The 19,048-nt window shown below is 44.7% G+C and overlaps 1 protein-coding gene across 1 annotated transcript in view; it reads right to left on the bottom strand.

Moving 5' to 3' along the window:
• The window catches only part of TRIM45 (tripartite motif containing 45), a 151,824-nt gene extending 132,868 nt beyond the window's left edge, over positions 1-18,956 (bottom strand). The window contains exon 1 of the mRNA XM_069635771.1: positions 18,640-18,956. The gene's annotated coding sequence lies outside the window, so the exon portion shown is untranslated. The remainder of the gene's footprint in view (positions 1-18,639) is intronic.
• Between the last annotated feature and the right edge of the window lie 92 nt (positions 18,957-19,048).

Genomic DNA, 19,048 nt, shown 5'->3' with positions numbered 1-19,048 from the left:
GGACTATGCACATGAGACCAGATTGTTTGAACCTAAGGTATCCTCCAAACTGATGTATTGGGACACTTCAGATCGCATATCAATGTTCCTGTCTGCATATTGATCTAAGGTCAGCGCTTACAAGAGTTGCAAACCAACGGAAAGCATAAAGTGTGACGAATGGGTGTGAATGTGTGGCCAAAAGGGCAAATGTTAGTTTAGTTATCAATCATCGTTATAAGGCATGTCCGGCCCGGCACTCAACCAAGATGAGCCCAGCTGACCTTCCAACCCCACGTGGCGCAGCACCAACGTCAGCCAATCCTGGAGGAGCAGCTACCTATTGTGTATACTCCCTAGACATCACCACCCAATCCCCACGATTATGTGTCCCCTATAGCTTGTGTCACCCATGACGTGTTCTGGAAATAAGTAGGCCTGTCAAACAGAGTGCTCTCGGAGTTTGCAGAGTCCTTTGCATGCCCTATATTGATCTATATAAATCTCTTTTGATCTCACCCGCACTTGGTCCTGGTCTCATTCCCCTTCTGGGGAGTGTCCATTATTGCCTCTCACTAAGGGGGGTGCGTTTCTGGGGACGCTTCCATTCAACTGTCAAGTTTGTAAAAGGGATGTGGCCCGCGTCCCACAAACACATTGTCCGGGACAGGGAAAAGTCCCAACTTTGCTGCCATGTTGCAGGATCAGCTGTTCCCAGACCTTTTTAGTTTGCGCTATGCACTATCAGGTGGTAACACCATCTATAAGCCGCAACAATTGCATTAGAATACAGATAGAGAGAAATGGCATATTAGGAGGGACTCAAAGCTTGAGGGCGTTTGATTATTTGCCCACTGATTGACTGCCCATAGCCATGCTAAACCCCATGGCCATCTCCTCCCCGCCAAAAACACTCCCTCATGGGAACTCTTTCAGCTTGCTTTAAATCAAGCTCCACCATCAAACTTTGAACTTGAAGTTCCTACCAGTGTTTTTCAAAGCCAAAGCAGTCTTCTGAGAGTTAATTAACTGGTGATGTAAACATACTACTGGTGTAATACGAATGGCTTAACCAGGTCTGCCTTCAGCCACTTGATTTATAAGCACTCGTTTTTTATTGAACATTTGTTTAATTAATAAACGTTACACATTTATCAAAACAGCAAAAATAATAGACATATACATAAATTATACAAACATGATTTATTCCAATTATTCAATAAAAAAATCATTTAAATCATTATCCTTGAAAATTAATCATATAAAACTAACAGCAGCCAGCGCAAGAGAGGTCAGTACACCTGATAACATTCTAGACCAAAGGGCGTTGGGCAACATTGCATTAAAATCATGCACAAAGGAGCCAAAATATAATTCTCTTAAGGGTACCAGACAATCACGCGGCAAAAATAAATGCGACAAAGTCTCAATCTCTCTGCTCTTGCAGAACCTACAGACTCTGGCCTCGGCATCTTAGCTCTGGTTTCCAGAACTTTAGGCGCGGGGAAGAAATTGAAGTAAAGTCTCATAGTATCTTCTCCATATTTCTTTTGGGAATTTGATCAAATATCCCAGTAGTTTCTCCAAGGGTTTTTCTTATATATGAGAGAGATTGATCCTCCTTTAATGTGTCAATTTAATTTCTTGTCTTAATCCAGTCCATTTGCTGGCATTTTGTCTTGGTGAGAAGAGGATTTTCAATACATAGCTCCAAGGGGACATCAGCGGTACTCAATATGTGCATACATTCCCCATTCCAGGCCAGAAGAGCTTGAGAAGCTTGGTCCTCAAGTGCAGAGTATATAGAATTCTCAGGAGGATTGTAACTCTTTACACATAGCATCACGTTTTTCCAACATACAATTGGTACACGTGAGGGCAGCCCCAATTCATATCTTAGGAGATTGATAGGGAGGGAAGGTGGTAAAACCCAAACCCTTCTCCACAGAAGACCACCTAGTCTGTTCCATATTTTGAGATCTCTGGTATTCCTAATCGCTGCACCATAGAAAAAAGGACCCGATTGTCAGCGTACAATAACCATTTGATCTGGCCCTTTCCCGTTTTAGGTGGAAATGCCATTACGGAATGCAGAGAATAACCCAAATCAGGTATGCACAAACTGAACAATGTAGGGGCCAGAACAAAACCCTGCTGTAAACCATTATATGTAGGAACACTTGCCGACAAAGACCCCTCTGTATTTAGGTGTATTTGGAGTGATGTGTCCGTCTTAAGAGCTATAATGGGACCCAGTATGGAAAAGGGCAATCCCCAGCTCTTAGGAGCTTATGAAATGCTGCTCTAAGCTCTATAAAAGGCAGGATACAGGGTATTATGCATTGTCTAGGCTTTGTATTGAAATAGCTTAAGAATAAAGCCATTTAGTGAGTTTTATCCGAAAGCCGGACTGTAGCTTGTCCACTCTATTAGAAGTAAAGTTCCAAGATTCCAGCCTCTCTAAGAGAAAGTATGCAAAGATCTACCGCATCGTGTCCAAAAGGGCAATAGGTCTAGAATTGCTCGGACAAATTCGATTTCCCTTCTTTAAATTCTTTTTTTTGTATTTTTTTAAAAATCGGTATTATATAGGATTTTTTCCAAGAAGGTAGCTTTCTTCTTATTTTGAATGCTGAGAAAATCTTATATAATATACCCACCCACAATATAGGTTCTCTTTTTATTGTGAGATTAGAGAGCCCGTCTGGACCCGCCCCTCGAGATACTTAGTTTCTCAATACGCTCTTTGATCATATCACAAGTCATTTCAAATCCCCACTGCACATTAGACACCTGAGGCAGCAATGTTCTTTCATGCGTTGGCATGGAAAATATTTCTGTAAAGTACTCCATCCATGTGACTTCAGATACAGAACTCATTTGTCCTTCAGCACTCCCGTTTCCATTAAGCAACTTCCAAAACTCACTTGTGCTTCTTTTTAGTAACAGTTTTAGCATAATTTCGCGGTCGCCTTCGGATTGAATACCTCTAGGGCCTGTAAAACAGAGGTTGTAGTTGTACATTCATCTCTTCTACTTGCGACTGAATGAACTAGGGAATTGGTTCAAAAGAGATCCAAGAGATCTCCTCAATTCCCATTTGTTCTGCTGAATTTGCCTGTCGAACACATGTGTTCTCCAGGAGCGACACTTATACATAACACTATTAGACAGGCCCACTACCTGCATTGCATCTCCGCATTTATAAGAACTATGCCTTTCCTTCACTGAAGTCCTGTTAAAAGCAAGCATTGGCAAAGCCAAAAGGTTTTGTCTTGCATATAAGTATTTGGCATTTGCCAGGTACTGCTATTAGATGCTCAGGTACTCGCACCATTTTCCACCTGCTACCATCAATGGCCAGTCAATTGCACTGCGGCAGTGCCTGGCAAGTGCCTTTCTCAAGCCTACAAAAAAGCCCAAACTGTTGGTATTGCCAATGTTTGCTCTAATGGATTGTTCAAGCGCAGAGCAGCAGGGCAGCTCCCCCTGAAGCCTCACACTGTGACAACAGTGACAGCGAGACAGCCAGGAATGGCCACTTGGAACAGAGAATTACCCTTTAAGAGGTGGGAATAGTAGATGCTAGGACATTGGCGGGGTGAATAATGCAGCAGGATGGTTGAAACGATGGCAAGCGGACATATATAACATTTGCCTTTACTGTGCATTAGTTGTGATGTTGGCTCTCGTTATGTTGCATGCTGCGGCTGTAATCTTCCATTCAGAATAGGGAAATAAGCTGCAATCGCACTCGTTTAGTGCAACATGCTACTATAACGATTTTATATTTTGGGTAGGTTTGTTATGTGATTTGGGTACTTTTCGCAGAATCTCAAAAAAACTAATTATTAAAGCTCTTGAAACCGAAATCTTAACAAATATTTATGTGAAATAAAACTGGGAAGATATCTGGTCGTTAATTAAAACACAGGTTGGCCAAAACCTGTTTCACAACTTATGCAAAGTGTGTGATCCTGGGCAAATGATTTAATGTCACTGCACCTCACCTGCCAAAATTGGGAGCCTCTAAAAGTTATTCAGTTTGCAGTTTTTGCCATTTTAAAAAGCATCCAACGTGGTTCCCTATTCTACAGAATTGCTCCATATAGAATTCAGGTCTTGCAGACCACAAGGTTATTTACATATAGCAACTTCTTTTAAAAGTCACTACTCCTGAGCCCCCGCGTATCAGAGTAATATCAGACAAAAATGTAGCAGCTCCCCTTAACCCACACACGCTAGAGCAAAAATACAATATTAATAACACCAATGTTTATAATGGGATGAAGTCTAGGAAAAACCTACATGAGTAATTATTTGATGTAAAAAGACAAATGCCAATCAAAATTGCTTATGACTGACCTAGTTCATTGATAAAACAGTATGCAAAAAGTCAGTACCAAAAGAATAAAATGTCGTTCATTCATAAAGAAATATATACTCATGGGAATGGAGGGACCACGTTAATTACTCACTTAGTAATCATGGCATTTAAAAGCACATGTACAGACAGAAGCATCAAAGTGGGAAAACATTATGTGAAAATAAATATAAAACTTTTCACAAAGATATCTGAACATGTACAAAAAATGTTTATTCACTTTTTGCTTAATGGTTTTTCCAATGAACTGGGTTAGTCCTAAGCAAATTGTCATTACTTGACTTTTACATCAAATAAAGGCACTCCTTGTAATGGCTTTTTTTGTGATGTCACTTCCGATGTCAATACAACAGCAAATCTGAGGGTGGGCGTAATTTGCTGCACAGTGCCTTGGAATTCTGAGGGCAGGATCTGGAGAGAAATGGAATAGGATCGTTCCCTGCGTGCAGAGCAGGTTTGCGCGTTTGTAGTGTGTGTTAAAATGCCATTTGCCACAAATGTTATCAAAAAGTGGATACACGGACAAAAGAGTGGCAGAAATGATGCCAGACGGGCCCACGTGACCCACAGACGCTGCTAATGCGCATGAACACGCTGACTGATCTTCTCCTGTCAGACATTGTGTCAAGGTGCTGGAGAGGAGGGAGGGCCCGGGAGGGCCCTCCCATCCTCCCTGCGCCGGCTTGTATGAAGAAGGGTGCCTGGCGCTAAGGTGTTTTTATATATATATATATATATATATATATATATATATATATATATATATATATATATATATATATATATATATATATATATATATCTCCATGTAGTTATGGTTAAATTGCTAATCCCAAAGTAAGAGCACTTTTTGGGCGGCCTATAACTTCGCTCCCCCTGGACGAATCCTCACCAAACTTTGCAAAAATGGTATATGGCCCACTCTGAATTTTATTGCAAAGTTTGGTGAGGTTTGGTCCGGGGGCAAAGTTATTAGGGGGGTCCCAAAATTTCTTTTTTTCCCCATAGACATAATGGGGAAAAAAAACTTTGCTCACGCCTACAGCCCAAAGCGCTGGACCTATTTTAACCAAATTTGCGCAGGAGCGACGGCTTGGTCACAAAAGCGTGCTTTTGTTAATTTCGGTGTATATCCGTCTAGTAGTTTTTTCTTTTAACGACCAAAACTTAAGGCATAAAAAATGTGTAATATCTATGTCCTGTCCGCGGACTCACTTCCCTGTTCCGTGCGCGGACAGGCCTCTGATTGGTCGCGCTGTCTGCGGACTGGCCTCTGATTGGGCCAAAATATTTGCAGACTTTTGCGTGGTCCATGGAGATCGGGATGCAGCCGCTGATTGGATGTTGCGAAAACGTGAAATGCGTCGGTTTCCTTAAAAACGCCCGCCATCTTGGATTTGCTGACTTTTTTGGAGTCCGCGTACAACGCGGCGAAAATATTTTTTTTTTAAAAGCAGCATTGCACTTGTCAAACTCAAACAAACAAACTCTGGGGATGTGGTGGGATTGGATTGGATATGGCCATAAGAAGCCAAAAAACGGGTTGTTTCATCCCCCGAAAGTCTGCAAACACTTTGGATGTCCTGGGGCAGTCCTGTGGTGTTCGTGGACACTTCAGATGTCCTAGGACATCTGTACCTATTTCTGCATTACAGGGTTGGGGAAAAGCAGTTTTTGGATGGCTTTTAACTTTTGCGCCAGTCAATGAAACTGCATGTAATTTTGCCATTTTATTCTAGAACTAATCCTGAATGGATTCTGTCAAGAGGGGGCAAAATCAGAGGGGGGTCCCAAAATATTGTAAAGGCATATAAATGTGGTGTAATTTGACGAATCTGCACAACATTTGGCAAAACGATTTTGGATCTACACATAAATGGTTTTCTAATGTTGGTGGGATTTTCTCAAGAGGGGGTGAAATTAGAGGGTGGTTTTAACATGTTTTGATGGCTTATAACTTTGTTGCTATTTGACGAATGTGAACAAAGGTTTTGAGAAAGTTTATAGACCTAACCATCAATGTTTGTGTAAAGACAAAGGATTTTGTCAAGTGCGGGCTAAGTTATATGACTATTATATGTACATACATTTTGACAATTTTTAAAAAATAAAACATGGGCGGATTTCGAGCAAACTCGTGAGAAGCATTGGCAAGGACATTAAAGCATGCTTTTGCAAATGTGCCCATGTTTTATTTTTTGACAAGTGTAATAATGTAGGTACAAAAAATAGTCATATACCTTTGGAGACTGAGGTATATAATCTGTGGCCGTGGGCAGTTGACAGATTGTCTGGGTCATGGCATAAGGTTATGACACGGACAATCTGGCTACTGGCCATGACTGCTAGGGACGAAAAATTGTGTTAAAGTGGCTATGTCTACCTGGGACCGGCTGTAAGTTATTCGAAGGTAGGATAGGTTTGAAAGGGAAAAAAGTGCTTGTGGTAATATGTTCATAGGGTTTTGCAGGCTGCCATGGCAAGTGTAGAGGGGCTGTGTACGGAGCCCTGCCTTCTCTTTCCATGTTGGCTGTCTTGGAAAAGGATTTTCCTTCCTAAAGAAAAATCTATGTTTTAGCATAGCAACCCTGGGTTCTCGCTTTGGGAACCAGCGGTGCTAATGGCCTTTATCCCCCATTTCAGGGGCTGCAATGGACGATAATGGTCCGTAGCCCTCCTTATTTATTTATATATTTATTTATAACGCACCAATGCCTGCAGACATCAGGCTGTGTGGTTACAGTATTTGTTGAGGACGATGAGGTGGAGGAAGACAGCTTACTACTTGCTGAGAAAGGAATAACCTTTCTGAGAGCATTGCATTCATTGGATTTGGTGTGGCGGCGCATGGAGGTGGTCCCGGAGGAGTACTGTCCAGGTAGTCTGCGACTGAGTAAAAAATTACACTCCGGTAATTTCACTTTGGTAGCTTTAGCCTTCGGTACACTCCCAACAGTAGCAAAGAACTGGCACAGCCATGATTTGATCTTGGTGCTAGAAGTAGGCACTTCCTCTACCTCATCTTCTTGGTCCTCTTCATTGTCTTTGGAGGTACTGCGCTATTTTTGTTGTGAAGGTCCTCCATCTGGTGGTGGTGGTGGCTCTTGGGGAGGAGGGATGGCAATAACTGATGCCAATTTTAAGATAAATAGCAGTTTTGATACATTTCTTCCAAGTATGTACTGTGTACTAGATTAGTAATGGATAAGGAGTACGAAAAGGTGAAGGGGGTGTGCTAGGGAAATTGTGAAGTTGAAAGTTCCTAGATCAGTAGAAAATGCAGTTCCGAACTGTCCACGAAAGACGGATCTTATCGTGCACTGCGGACGGGTTCTCGGACACGTCATCATGCCGCGCGCCAGCGTATGGTCATGTGGCACTGTTCGGAAGGTCCGCAATGAAGTCAGATGTTCGTAGATGTCTACGGATGCAAAACTAGTTGAAATAGTTGCAAAAAGTGTATAGAAGTGTTAAAAATGATCCTAGAAGGTGGGAAATGGCAGGCAGAGTTTTAAGGTGACACTTTGTAAATTGGACACAAATATTGTTATATTTGGTAAGTATGATATTAGTAAGTTGTAGGAAAATAGCATGCACTGGTAAAAACCCATGAAATTCACTGATTAACCTTGGTTAAAAGGGACGTTATGGTTAAGTTGGACTAATAAAAATCTATGAAATTCAATGAAAAAAAATTGTTGAAGGGACGTTATGGTTACAAGTAAAACCGAAAAACCCCTGAAATTCGCCAGTTATGGTAAGCTAAGCAACCATAACTCACGCCACCACCGTGCACTGCTAAGAATAACACCCTTGACATCAAAGATGACATCACAAATATGATTGATGACATCACTGATGACATTACATGTCTAGCCCCTTCTTTTTTTGTTCATTGACATATCTAGGCCAGGTGAGTTTATTCACCAACAGTGAAAAACTTTAAATTAAAAAGGTATTTCATTTGTAGACGTTGCTATTCTCACATGTTCTTACAGTACTTTTCTTAGAATTCAATCGCATCTTATGATACACATACATAGGGGAAGAAGCAGGCCTGAAATACAGCCATCATTTCTATGCGTCCAGATGATCATGTTGGTTATACACAGTGGCTCGTGATACTGCCTCTTGTTTCCTCTCCCTGTATAGCCCCATCTTTGGATACATTGTGGTCTCTTCATGTTTTGTGTGTAGTAGTACAGGCATTTCGTAAGTGATGCATTATTACCTACTTCGTATATGTTTCACAGTACGCAAAAGTGTGATACAGAAGCATTCACCGTTTTACTATCCAACATGGGAACATTAGAAATAGTACATCTCTATGGTGTATGCTGCAGCCAATGCCTATGTTCCTGTGTGAGGAGGTTCCTGTTCTAGAAACAACACTGCACTGGAATGTTCTTTGGAGCAATACATTGCATAATCAAGTATGTAGTTCATCACACATCTCCAGATGACCCCTGACATTTCTTTTGCCAACATTACACTCAAAACCCCTTGTAGGGACTTCCTATGAAAATTAAATGCACATGTGATGTCATCAATCATATTTGTGATGTCAGCTTTGATGTCATGGGTGTTATTCTTAGCAGTGCACGTTGGTGGCGCGAGTTATGGTTGCTTAGCTTACCATAACTGGCGAATTTCACGGGTTTTTCGGTTTTACTTGTAACCATAACGTCCCTTTAACAACGTTTTTTCATTGAATATAATATAAATATATATATGTGTGTATTTAAATTAACTGTGTATGTGTGTGTGCGTGTGTGTGCGTGTGCGTGTTGTGTCAATGGTGTGTTTATTTGTATGCATGCATGCAAGGAGTTGTGCGACTGGTGGGTGAATGTGTAGGTGAAAGTTATATATGTGCCAGCCCCTACACCTAAATATACTGGCCCTGAGGGACAATACATTTAGCGGTGGGGGGGCTGCTGGGTTGCTCTATGGAGGTAAGTGTTTTGTTTTAAAATTAAATGTGTGTTTGGGTGTGTGTGTATATGTGTATTTCAATTAATTGTATGTATGTGCTCATATATGTCGGTGACAATTATGTGTTTGTTTTTATGTATGCGTGCATGCAAGGAGTTGTGTGACTGGTGGATGAAAGTGTTGTATGTGCCAGTCCCCACCCCTAAATTAAGGGGAGGGGGCTGTTGGGTTGCTTTACCCAGGATGCATGGAACCATGCATCAAGGATAAAGCAAAGATAAGGGTATAGCTAGGGACAGCGTCAGGGCCTTTCAGACTTTTCAGTTGAAAGGGTCCTCAGGGGACCACAACAAATGCCCCCATGTTGCCAGTCATCAGTCTTGTAACACAGCAATATATTCCTTTCTTCTTGTATTCCTTTTATTCTGGGGCTTGAAATGAGCGCTTTCAAATGCTCGCCTTACAGGCTGCGATTGATGAAGCCCTTCCGGCCGTCACTTCCCTGGGGCACACATAAGAACTATCACCTCGTTACCTTTTGACACTGGTTCCTCCACATCAGCCTACTTCTGACAAAGGCGATTTAAAGAATTTCAGTGTGCATTTAGTGTTTCAGCTCCCTGCTGGCTGGCCGTCTTGTAATAATCAGTGTCTATTAACTCATGCATGAATTTCTTTGTCTCCATTATAAAGTATGCACCCAATGGGTGCCTCAGTCTGTTTTCCGTTCTAAGCAATTGGGGGCCCCCAACCGTTCATTTGAAATGGGCCCCAACGCATCTTCAGCCAGGCCTAGGTAAAGAAAAGATAAGTGTTATCAGGTGGCTAGTCTGGCCTGCATTGAATACTGCCCAGTCTAGCCAGTAATAACACTTATGGGGCACAGCCAGTCTGGATATACTTTTGTAGCATGGTATTTTCTACCAGATTTGAGTCCTTATAGGTAATACTGGCATATGTTGGTGCAGCATGCATGGACATGTATACAGCCAACATGAAAAAAAATTCATACTGGCATATTTTGTGGGAAAAGGCAGCATGAAATGTAATGGAAAATGCTCCTGTGCGCGGTTCGTGTCTTACATCTATTGGGTTTTTCCATACATGTTTGTACAAAACCCATTGCAAACTCTATGGCTTTTTAACCTAATTTTTCAAGAAAGTGCTGTGAAATGCACCATTTTCATTGGTTTCAAAACAATTTTGGGATGAGAAACCATCTCAAACACCCCTTGTTTTGGTTGGGCTTCCTCACTGTGCTATGTCCCCCCCGACCCCCTCCGGTCCGACACCAACCTCACCTACCGAAGTGAATTGCATCCTATTTAATGCCCGATCCGTAGCAAAAAACAGCCACAGCATCTTTGACCTCCTCGTCTCTGACAAACCAGACATGGTTTTCATCACCGAAACTTGGTTCTCTGACGACTTCGCCCCAATCGCCAATGAAGCCTAAAGCCCACCCCCCCACCACCACCTCAACCCCCGCCCCCCCACACACCACCACCCCCTAACCCCGTCCCCAACCCCCCCCCCCCCCCCCCCAACTACTCCCTCATCCCACTGAACCGTCCCTCTAGAGGAGGGGGAATAGCATTCATCTTCAAGTCTCACTTCCACGCTTCAATCATCGACAAACAGCCTTCCATTCCTTCCTGCGAATCACTCCTCGTTAATCTATCCCTCTCCCCGTCATTCTCACACAGCTTCCTAATAATCTACAGACCCCCTGGCTACGATAGACAATTCTCAAACAACCTCTGCGACTCTCTCTATTGCCACCCTACAACTAAACCATCCCAACCTCACCCTCTTTGGAGATTTAAACATATGGCTCGACATCCCCACCAACCCTATGACACTCTCTGGTCGACGGTCTAGACGCGATTAACTTCCAACCCCACTTAAACGGCCCGACTCACTATAAAGGACACACTCTTGATGCCATCTTTAGCTCCCACAACCGGATACATCTAAACCCCCCGACCCCTATCATCTGGTCCGATCATTTCATTGTTTCTTTCGCCATTCGCTCACCCGACCCACTTCCCGTCCTTGAACCTGAACCTCCGAATCTACACAAATGCTGGAAAAAACGAATAATCGTTCCTGACCTAGCCAACGCACTCCTGCAGTCTCCCCCTCCTACCTGCCAACTCAATAAACTAACCCCTGAAGCCTTTGACTTATGGCTCAAGACCTCACTAATACGGCTCACACCCTCTTGCAAACCATCAGCCCGCTGTGGCTTGTTCCCTAGATGGTTCCCACCAGATTTGAAGACGACAAAACAACTATTTAAATACCTAGAATGCAAATGGCAGAAAGACAAAACCAAAGAGAGCAGAGCCACCTTGGCCCGACACCTTCATCAGTACAAGACCGAAATCAGGAAGGCAAAAAAAGCCCACTACAACTACAGAATCCTAAACTGCAAAAACCCCAGCAAAACTTCACAAAATCATCACCGAATTCACCAAACCTGCATGCACTACCACCGTCCCAACCCCCTTACAATCACTGCGCGACTCACTCCCTCTCCACTTTTATGCCACTGCTCTCGAAAGAACAAATGCGCTAACCACCAAATTGGCTCTCTTACACCCACCAGGCAACCCTCCCCCATACCGGCCAACCCACCGCCTGCAACCACTGTGCAACCAACGTTCGACTCTTTTACTCCAATATCACCCGACCAATTTCTCAAACTTCTCTCTGCCCGCAAACCATCCGGCTCCCCATTAGACCCTTGCCCGGCCACAACCCTCACAGAAATGTTTGCTTCTACCTGCTCAGGAGAACACGCAAGATCCATCATAAACTACTCCCTTTCCTCTAGTATATTTCCCCGACGCATTCAAAATGGTTCATGTCAAACCTCTAATAAAAAAAAAACCCTTCCCTCGACCCTCTCGAACCCAAAAACTACCGCCCCATCTAAACACCAGGTTTCTTGCCAAACTCATTGACCGAACCACCTACTCCCAAATAAATGCCTTTGTCAAAGCCAACAATCTCCTAGACCCGGCACAATCAGGTTTCAGAGCCCGACACGGAACTGAAACCACCCTAACCTCAATCTAGGATGACCTTAAAATCACAGCAGACTCCGCAGGATGCGCCGCATTAATCCTTCTTGACCTATCTGCCGCCTTCGACACAATCATTCAATCCTCCTTGACCGCCTCCGCTCCCTTGGAATCAGTGGAACCGCTCTCAAATGGATAGCTTCATACCTCAAAGATAGGTAACAAATAACGCTACTCTCCACCTATTCCTTCCAAGCCCGACCGGTCGACACAGGAGTTCCACAAGGAGCATGTCCATCTGCCCTCCTGTTCAATCTGTACTTGATCACCCTCCCACCAATAATTCGTTCACACAACATCCCGTGTTAGAACTATGCTGATGACACCCAACTAATTCTAAAACTCCTGAACTCAAAAACCAACTGCCGGACTGACCTCGCCTGCTCGACAGAGCTCTGGATGACCCAAAGCCACCTCTTGTTAAACCCCTCTAAAACTGAAATCATGGCATGTGGCAACTCCGAACTTCTTCCACACCCACTACCCTGGCCATCTGCCATGGGCAACTCACCGACCCCCTCTAACTCAGTAAAAAACCTTGGATGCACCCTTGACTCTGACATAACACTCTCGCGCTAAGTCAACAACGTCTCAAAGTCCTGCACTACCACCTTAAAGCTCTTAGGCGCATCTTTCCGCATCTTTCCTTTCCCAACAGACTCTCCGCGGTCCAATCAATTGTTATATCAAGACTGGACTACGCTAACCCCCTCTACCTCGGAGTCCATGCTTACCAACTGAATAAACTTCAAAGAGCACAAAACGCTGCGACCAAACTGCTACTAGCGCTCGGCCCGAGAGACCACATCTCCCCAGCCCTTAAAACTTTGCACTGGCTCCCAGTGGCCTGAAGGGTGACTTTCAAAACCCTATGCATTTCTCATCGAGCATTGTATAATCCCGGACCCCAATATCTTCAAGACAAGCTAAAACCCTATCACCCTCCCCGCACTCTAAGATTAAGCTAAGCCGGCCACCTTGTCATACCTAAAACAAACTCAGCCAGGCTAGGCGGATCATCATTCTCAGCCTTGGCCCCCACACTGTGGAACGCACTCCTACCCCACATCCGCCTAACTGAAGATCTAATGTCTTTCCGCAGACTACTGAAAACTAGGCTCTTCCCCTAAAACCAACCCGTACGCAAACTAACCCAAACTGAATAACAGCATCTCAATGACACCAACCCAACAATGTACTAGATCTTGACTAACAATACTAGGCAAACAATAATACAACATCAAGATCCATGCGAGAAATCGACAACTTCTAACCGCTAATGTAAACTAAAAAGACAAAACAGAATAGAACGAGTAAAGTAGTTCAAAGCATTGAAGTAGATAAAAAGAATAAAATCGTACAAAAACAGTAATGAGGATTAAATTAATGAAATGGATGTAATGAGTGCAATGGACAAAATTAACAAAATGGACGAAATGAATAAAGAGAAGAGGATGGAAAGTTGAATACAAGAGACTGATGAGTAAACAGCCAGATGACACCGACTGTATGAGTGCATGGCATAAATGGAAAGTAGGCGATTCAAGTACATGAGATGGGTGCAGTACATGAAACAGATAGAGAGCACGGAACGGATGGCCTGAATCGATAATGCATGATGAATGAACGAGGTGAATGGAGCAGATGAAATCTCTAGAATGGATGAAACGCGTGGTACGGACGAGTGCGCTGAGCGGATGAATGCGTTGAACAGAGGAGTGTATAGATCGGATGAGTGTATTGAACGGTTGAGTATGTTGAGCAGACAAGTGTGTAGAGCGGACGAGTGCATAAGTGCGGAGGAGTGTGTCGAGCGCAGGAGTGCATAGAGCAGATGAATGTGCGGAGCGGATCAGCGCGTAGGAGCGAACAACTTTGTAGAACTTTGTAGAATGCGTGGAAAGAACGAGTGCATAGAGCGGATGGGTGCGCAGAGCGGAAGAGTGCCCAGAACAAACTAGTGGGTAGAACAGACTAGTGGGTAGAGTAGATGAGTGCAGATGAATGCGTGGAAAGAACGAGTGCATAGAGCAGATGTGTGCGCACAGCAGAAGAGTGCCCAGAGCGGAAGAGTGCCCAGAACAGACCAGTGGGTAAAACCAGTGGGTAGAGTGGATGAGTGCGTAGAGCGTGAGAGAGCATAAAGCGGACGAGTGCCTTGAGCGGACAGATGACTGCATAGGGCCGACGAGTGCGTAGGGCCGACGGAATGGGTGAAGTATATGCATGGAATGGGTGACGTATGTGGAAGGTTCTGGTGTAATATGTGAAAGGTACCAGGAAGTATGTGGATGGCACAGGTGAAATGCGTGGATGGAGCATAAAACAACTTACAAATTCATGGAACGGATTCGAGTGCGTGGAGCAGAGTGGAGTGCGTGGAGCAGAGTGGAGTGCGTGAGCGGACTGGAGTGCATAGAATTGCACAACTTCATGGAATGGTTTGGAATGCATGCAACGTTTGAAGAGCATGTAACCCATCATATCACTTTACCACGCTTACTCTCTTCTTTACACCACCATTGAACTAGAACACAGAGATACTATGACACCATTCGGTACAGCTGTTCTCATACCAACATCTGCCTCATACTCCCCATCACTAACTACTGGTTACACCCCCCCAGCCAGGCGCTCTCCTCAGCCTAACGCAGCCACAATCGGTCTGGATAAATCCAGCCAGAACGAACACATACTCCTGACCTCTCAAATACCACACCTACCGCTAAGAAGCAGCTATTACACAGATGCCACACCAGCTGCACGCATATCCGGTGCTCACACGCACCTTTGACTCTATCGACGCTCTCTACTGAATTGAACTTTGATTCCCAAGGGCGTTCAACCTAACAGCGCCTTCAGACCATACCAATGGTATATAAGGCGCTATATAAATGCAAAGTAACATAACATAAGTCAATCCCACATAATTGGTGCAAACATTTAGGCATCTCCAGTTCAAAAATGTATCCACCACCACTCAACATCATCTACCTGTCACTATGTATGATGTGTGTTGTAATGCGTGCAATGGGGCAGGGCGCTCCCTAAAGCTGGCGTCACGCACACCACATTGTCACGCCATCCTATATATATATTCATGCATATGACAAAACTGTTAGTCTGGAGTGAACTTGTCTTCAGTACAGAAACATCACTTTTCTGTAGTTGATTTGCTGTCATAATAATGAACCATATTTGAGTTCCTCCACACAAACTCAAGGGGAGATTTCTCGTGTCTCCTGTTTATGGTGGCAGTGCCGCTGGTCCAGAGCAAAAAATTATAAGGGGGCCTCACCAAACGTTTTGCCCCGGGCCTCACCACACCATGTGACAGCCATGGGTGGGCGAGGCCTACAATGAGTCCTTGTGAGAATTCAGGACGAACATAGACGCCTTTAGCACTTAGAGTTGCAGAATATAAACCTACCGGACATCTTGGCCAGGGAAGGTGTAATGTAAAGGGGTCTTGTGTTTCATAGCGCTCTTCTGCCACTTTGGCGGCCTCTCAGCACATCGGTCTTCTACTCTTCTTGACCCCACTCCGTAGCATTCCGCTGAAACCCACATTACATGAAAGCATGCACACATGTAATCCTGCGATTGCATGCTAAACACCCACACGGCCACACACCCTATTCAAGTATGTCGCTTTCTGTTTTCAGGTATCTGCGTTCCATGTCTCCGCATCCTCGTTTGGAAGCTGTAAACAGGCTGTAGATAACGGGCTGAAGCTGTTATTTGATGATACGAAGCGCTATAAACCCATCAACCAAATAAATCCAAACACACATTTGGCAAGTTGATCAGCTAGACCATAAGGACAGGTCAATGAGTGTAGTAAGTGTTTTGCACTTACTACACGTGCAAAGCACTTACCAAAGTGGCTCGGGTTACATGCACGAGACCTGGGAAGCAAACCTGGCCGAGTCTGCGGAAGACCGGCATTCACCTTTGATGTTTCAAGCAGCCAGCTGTGCCCATGTGCAGACTGATCATTATCACGCGGATACCCCACGCCCCAGCCCAGAGACAGGAGGGGACCCAACTTGCTCCCCGCCACCAGTCAGCCTGTTGCCACAACACGCATCAGCCTCACGGGTGGTGGGGGGAGGGGGATTGAAGCAATGTGGCGCCCGGAAACCACCCAGGTCTAAAGCCGGCTCAGATTAGAGTAAAAGATAGGGAGAAATGGTATGCGAGGACAGTACACACAGCTAGTTGGTGTTTGGTTATTTGCCCATGACCATACTAATCCCTATGGCCAGTCCGACCCAGTTCCTGCCCCTCCCCGCCCAAAACACCTCCTCATGGGAACTCTTTGAGCTCGCTTTAATCAACCCTTACCATCAAACTTTATATGCAAAGTGCATGCCAGTGTTTTTTTAAAGGCGTCTTCTGAGAGTTAATGACTTAACTTGCTACTGGTGTAATAAAAATGTCTTAACCTGGTGTACATTTAGCCACTGATTTATTCACACTCTCCGTGTCCCTGTCAAAAACAAGTATTGGCAAAGCCAACAGTTGTGGCTTGTGTATAAGTATTGGGTATTTGCCAGGCACTGCTATTAGAAGCCCAGTTACTCGCACCATTTTACACCTTCTACCATCACTGACCAGTTAATACCAATACGGCTGTGCCTGGCAAGAGCCTTTCCCATGCATAAACAAAAGCCCAAACTGTTGGCATTGTCAATACTTGTTTCTAGGGTTCTATGTGTTAAAATTGTGGCAAAAACGGTTGTGGTTACAAAATATCTGTGGTTTTGAAACCGCAGTCCATGTAAAGGATGCAGGGGATACCCCTGCAACCACCGGACCCATTATACCATTTAAGAGGAGCGGGGGGGCTCCCCCGCAACGCCCGCTCCCTTTCAATGGTATAATGGAGTACACCTTTACCAGGTCAAACCACAGCTTTTTTGCAGCAATGTTTTATATAAGCAACATTTTTGATGCGATTTCATCACTGTGTATAGTTTCTAGATGCAACTAAAAAAAAAAAAATCAGTGGTTGAGGGTTTACATACAAACGCTTCACCATGTTTTGCTCTGATGAGGTGTGTACATCTGACACACAGCACCCAACGCGGCGTACACCCATTGGTGAAGGGAGGCAGCCAACGCCATTAAGCCATTGCCACTTTATGACTCACCCACAGATCTTTTAAGGATTTAGGGGAAGGGGAACTGTATCTGTCACTCGCGAGTAGAGGGAAGACCGACCCGGTGACTGGTATAAAGGACTGATGTAGCAATGGGGGCAGCCCAGCACCTGGAGCCCCACTCTTCCCAAGGTTAGCGGACCTTCACAGAGAACTGGACATTGAGATGTTGGATGAACATCTACTGAAGCTAAGCAAGAACTTCTGCCAAGGACTGGATCAGAACCCAAATCCTCCGAATAGAAGACTCACTGCCACCACTGTAAACCCTTATGCCCACTACCCATGGCCCATCACAGTGACGATCCTGTGAAACCAGCCCTACTGTGAGACGTCCACACAGACCATGAAGAATCCAAACCCATAACTACACCCTCAACCGCAGAGGATGGAGTAATGGGGCTCAAGCCTCGTATCCAAAAATCACCACCGCTGATGGATACAATCTGTCAGCAAGAAGAAAGAAGGGGTGAGAGGGGGCAACCCTGCACGTGTTAGACTGACTGTGTAAATCCATCTCCACCAACACACACAGAGTCTAGAGTACCATCAATTGGGACAGTTAAAGGGCAGAGGCAGTTCTCTACACAGCACCCTAGGCTACAAAGGAACAGCCTCCCCACCCCACCTGACAATGTTTATTGTTTTGTATAGTGCGGCCTTGCCCTGGGGCATCTGGGCGCTTGGCAAGTTTACATGGTTACAGATAATATATGCATATACATAGCAATTGAAGTACAGGATAATATATACATGTACATAATTCTTATGGTACATATAAAGTAAGTATAGGATAATATATACATACATTCTTATGGTACAGAGTATGCAAGATATGTACAAGCAATAGCATATAGCAGCAGTAGGGTACAATGTATCCTTCTTGACATCTAGTTCATGTGCATGAAAAGTTCTTCGAGACCCCCTTATAAAAGGACAGGAGACCAAAACCCTGTGCATCATTTTAACACAAGTGCAAAGTTATCCACCCCTCTCCACGCACCCCCTTTACAGAAGACTTAACGTGGGTCATGTTGCCAGGAGATCCTCCTCCCCATGTGGTGCCCCCCGTCCCGTTCCCACTCACCCCAGTTGGCTATGTGCAGATGTCCTATGCATAAAGTTATGGGGTCGCAGGAACTTTCCATTCAAATCCCGTGGACTGGAGGAATACTCCGGGTATGAATGCAGCAACAGGATCCTTTTCTAAACATACATCACTCACTGAAGCGGACCCGGCAACGAGGATCCCTTGGGAGTTGCGGGGGGTCAGAGCCGATGCATTCAGTGCCCCCCTGCCCCCTGGGGGCAGCCTCGGGCACGGGCTCATTAATCACAGCCCCCCACATTCCTGGCAGCACTCTACTCACAGCTGATCCCGCCGCCAGCCAATCCGCTCCAGCGCCTCCCTGCACAGAAAGAAGCCGGCAGGCGAGGGCCACATCGAGGCTTGGAACGCACATGCGGGGCAGCGGCCGCCACAGAGCAGCTGCTGG

The sequence above is a fragment of the Ambystoma mexicanum genome, chromosome 7p, assembly GCF_040938575.1.
Source record: "Ambystoma mexicanum isolate Mex_15411 chromosome 7p, UKY_AmexF1_1, whole genome shotgun sequence".
Lineage (NCBI taxonomy): Eukaryota > Metazoa > Chordata > Amphibia > Caudata > Ambystomatidae > Ambystoma > Ambystoma mexicanum.
This window is presented reverse-complemented; position numbering and strand designations above follow the sequence as displayed.